We start from the raw sequence: 4,878 nt of genomic DNA on the forward strand, positions 1-4,878 counted from the left end.
CCAGCCTCATCATCTAGGCGACGGCGCCATTGTGCAGCTGTCCAGCTTCGTAACCCTCTGCGAGGGGTACCTGGGGGTCGAACCTTCGATCGACCTCTGGGTCCGCTTCTCCTTGAAGCAGCAGGGCCGAGGGCCGGGGAGATGTCGGAGTGCGGGGCCGCCGTCATCTCCAAGCGGGCGGGTGCTGACTGCCTGAAGATGCCGCTGGAGGATTCTGCCAAGAAGTGGCAGAACTCTTTCTTCTACGTCTGCAACCTTGGTGCGGACCGCATCAACCTGCCACCCTTCGTCAACTCGCCGCCGAAGGAGAAGCAGAACTAGGGGTATTACCCCAAGCGTCCGTCGCAGGAGGTGCTCAACCTGTGCGAGCGGGTGTCGGTGATGAAGGAGTGGGAGGGGCTCACCGGCACCGACCTCATCACTGCCTTCATCGTCCGCTGGGTGCTGCCGCTGCAGCAGCGCAGCCATCTCATCGGGGAGATAACCGGCCTCCAGGACCCCAACCGCATGGCGAACATGCAGCTGGGCGCGGACCTGTTCGACATCTCCAAGGCCAACCTCCAAGGCGACGGGGAGTTCGGGAAGGCCCCGTACAGTCGCGTGAACCTGGCATCCTCGGTGAGTCCTTGGTCTCCATTCTTTGCTGGCGCTTATCTTCTTATCCGTCCCGACGCAACGCGGGAAGTGCTTCTGAACGCCATCCGGCATCCTTATGATTGGGCGCGGGGCGCAGGTGGTGCGCGCTGCCTCGGAGGAGCCCGAGGCCCGCGGTGGAGAGGAGGAGGCGGTAGTTGACGAGGGCATGGGGCGCCGAGCCGGTAAGCCTTGAGCTTTCTTATGTTTTCTTTTTGAATCACCGGGTTGCTGGGTCAAGGTGCCGACATGAGCCGTTGATGCAGCAACGCCGGGTGGAGGAGGTGGCGGCCCGGTCGAGGCCGGTTTGCCTCGGGGAGCGCCGGCGGCGAGGCGGCCGCATGGGAAGGACAGCGTCGCGCTGCGAGCCCCGATCGCGAAGAGCCCAGCGGACCCGGCCGGGGTGGCGAAGCCGGCCGCCAAGAGGAGGCGCGCCGTGCCATAGGAGAGGGCCGCGAGACCCGCCGTTCCGGTGGTGCTGAGGTAAGCTTTTCTTCTAGCTCGGACCGAGTTGCCAAGCAGCTTTGCTTGTCTCGTATTTACTTCATCTTGTGTTTCAGGTCGCCGATCTCACTGGCGGTGGCGGCAGTGGATGATGCGTCCGCCGAGGGCGCCATGTTCTGGAGGAGCCGGTCCGGAACCATCGACCGGGACAAGGAGGAGGAGGGGCGGGCGGATCTGGACCTTGTTCTGGACCCGTCCGACGCCAAAGGCCTGGCCTGGCGGGACCGGAACCGGGCCGAGGCGGAGCTGGAGGTGGCGTCGACCCAGGCCTGGGTTAGCGCCGTGGCGGCGTGGGCGGGAGCCGATGAGGAACCGGCATGGCCGGAGATGCCGGCAGGGACGATGGCGTTGGAGACGGCCTTTGTGCCATCGTTGGAGGGGGAGCACGACCACGATGGCCGCGTCGACGCGATGGACCTCGACCGGCAGGTCGTGGTCGTTGGGGATGGCGTCCCGCAGCAGACCGACGTGGTCGAGCGGGCGGGAGCCGGCGGAGGCGATGGTGACGCCATCTTGGGGGAGGCGTCGTGGACGGCGCCGACAAGGACAGCCCGGGCGCCGGCGAGCGAGACGCCGTTGGTGGTGGAGCCGCGAGCCAGTCGGCCCACGGAGCCGGCGTCGGAGCATGCCCTGGTGCTCAAGCCCGGGGGTCGTCGGGTCGTAGCTGGCGCAGAGTGGGACTGGCGAGGTCTTTTTCGGGCCCCCGATCCAGGAGGAGGCAGCGATGAACGCCGTGACCCGACGCGTGCGAGGGCGGGCGGACCGGATCCAGGCCTTCGCCCAGGCCGAGGTTGAGGCGACGCAGGAGCTAGAGCGCATCGTGCTTGTAAGTTTCCTCCGCGTTCTTCTTTTCCTTTTTACTGCTTCTGCTTTGTGGGGGCGCGCTGGCACGCACCCACTGGGTGTAGCCCCTGAGATTCGGGCCAACTGCGTAGCAGTTGGGTCGAATCTTATCTTGATGTCTTGTATTGATCACTGCTTTTTGCAGCAACTAGATGCCTATCGGGTAAGCGTCTTCAACCGGCTCCTTGAGACGCACGGGCGTCTCAAGGAGCGGCTCGCTGCCAAGGAGGAGGAGCTCCGCGCCGTGGCAGGTAGTTACCTTGTATGCTTTTTTCCAGTGGGGGCGCGCTAGCGCACCCACTGGGTGTAGCCCTCGAGATTCGGGCCAACTGCGTAGCAGCTGGGTCGAATCTTAAGTAGTACTTTGTTTCTGAGTTTCTTTTCTGCAGCCGAGGTGTGATACGTCCATTTTGCATCATGCTTTTATATCGATATTTATTGCATTATGGGCTGTTATTACACATTATGTCACAATACTTATGCCTACTCTCTTATTTTACAAGGTTTACATAAACAGGGAGAATGCCGACAGCTGGGATTCTGGACTGGAAAAGGAGCAAATATTAGAGACCTATTCTGCACAACTCCAATAGTCCTGAAACTTCATGAAAGACATTTTCAAAATATATAAAAAATACCGAGCGCAAGAAGTTCACCAGGGGGGCCACACCCAGCCCACGAGGGTGGGGGGCGCGCCCTACCCCCCTGGGCGCGCCCCCTACCTTGTGGCCCCCCTGGTGGCCCTCCAATGACCATCTTCTACTATCTGAAGTCTTTCGATGAGAAAAAAAATCATAAGCCATCTTCTCGGACGAAACTCCACCGCCACGAGGCGGAACCTTGGCGGAACCAATCTAGGGTTCTGGCGGAGCTGTTCTGCCGGGGAAACTTCCCTCCGGGAGGGGGAAATCATCGTCACCATCATCACCAACGCTCCTCTCATCGGGAGAGGGCAATCTCCATCAACATCTTCACCAGCACCATCTCCTCTCAAAACCCTAGTTCATCTCTTGTATCCAATTCTTGTCTCCAAGTCCGGGATTGGTACCTGTGGGTTACTAGTAGTGTTGATTACTCCTTGTAGTTGATGCTAGTTGGTTTAATTGGTGGAAGATCATATGTTCAGATCCTATATGCATATTAATACCCCTCTGATTATGAACATGAATATGTTTTGTGAGTAGTTACGTTTGTTCCTGAGGACATGGGAGAAGTCTTGCTATTAGTAGTCATGTGAATTTGGTATTCGTTCGATATTTTGATGAGATGTATGTTGTCTCTCCTCTAGTGGTGTTATGTGAACGTCGACTACATAACACTTCAGCATTATTTGGGCCTGGAGGAAGGCATTGGGAAGTAATAAGTAGATGATGGGTTGCTAGAGTGACAGAAGCTTAAACCCTAGTTTATGCGTTGCTTCGTAAGGGGCTGATTTGGATCCATATGTTTCATGCTATGGCTAGGTTTACCTTAATACTTTTGTTGTAGTTGCGGATGCTTGCAATAGAGGTTAATCATAAGTGGGATGCTTGTCCAAGTAAGGACAACACCCAATCACCGGTCTACCCACATATCAGATTATCAAAGTACCGAATGCGAATCATATGAGCGTGATGAAAACTGGCTTGACGATATTCCCATGTGTCCTCGGGAGCGCTTTTCTCTATATAAGAGTTTGTCCAGGATTGTCCTTTGCTACAAAAAGGATTGGGCCACCTTGCTGCACTTTATTTACTTTTGTTACTTGTTGCTCGTTATAAATTATCCTATCACAAAACTATCTGTTACCACTTATTTTAGTACTTGCAGAGAATACCTTGCTGGAAACCGCTTATCATTTCCTTCTGCTCCTCGTTGGGTTCGACACTCTTACTTATCGAAAGGACTACAATAGATCCCCTATACTTGTGGGTCACCAGCACCATCTTCTGGCGCCGTTGCCGAGGAGTGAAGCGCCTTTGGTAGGTGGAATTTGGTAAGGAAAAATTTATATAGTGTGCTGAAATTTACTGTCAGTTGTTACTATGGAAAGTAATCCTTTGAGGGGCTTGTTCGGGGTATCTTCACCCCGACCAGTAGAGCAAAGAGTTGCTCCTCAACCTATTGAACCTACTGAAAATGAAAATGAAAATGTCTGCTTTGAAATTCCTTCGGGTATGTTAGAAAAACTGCTAGCTAATCCTTGTGCAGGAGATGGAACAATGCATCCTGATGAGCACCTAATATATGTTGATGAAGTTTGTGGATTATTTAAGCTTGCAGGTGTACCCGGAGATGTTGTTAAGAAGAAGGCCTTCCCTTTATCTTTGAAGGAAGATGCATTGACATGGTACAGGCTATGTGATGATATGGGGTCATGGAACTACAAACGATTGAAATTGGAATTTCATCAGAAGTTTTATCCTATGCATCTTGTTCATCGTGATCGCAATTATATATATAATTTTTGGCCTCGTGAAGGAGAAAGCATCACTCAAGCTTGGGGGAGGCTTAAATCAATGTTATATTCATGCCCCAATCATGAGCTCTCAAGAGAGATGATTATTCAAAATTTATATGCTCGGCTTTCTGATAACAATCGCACCATGCTTGATACTTCTTGTGTTGGCTCTTTTATGACGAAGATTGTTGAATTCAAATGGAATTTATTGGAAAGAATTAGATGCAACTCTGAAGATTGGGACCTCGACAAAGGTAAGGAGCTGAGAACCCCGTTGCAGACAACTTGTCTAGGTTAGAAAATGTGCTTGATGACCCACTTCCTATTGATGATAGCTTTCCTGATGAGCAATTAAATGTCATAAATGCTTCTCATACTGCTCCATGGTATGCTGATTATGCTAATTACATTGTTGCTAAGTTTATACCACCTAGTTTCACATACCAGCAAAATAAAAA

Source organism: Triticum dicoccoides, chromosome 6A (genome assembly GCF_002162155.2).
Source record: "Triticum dicoccoides isolate Atlit2015 ecotype Zavitan chromosome 6A, WEW_v2.0, whole genome shotgun sequence".
Classification (NCBI taxonomy): domain Eukaryota; kingdom Viridiplantae; phylum Streptophyta; class Magnoliopsida; order Poales; family Poaceae; genus Triticum; species Triticum dicoccoides.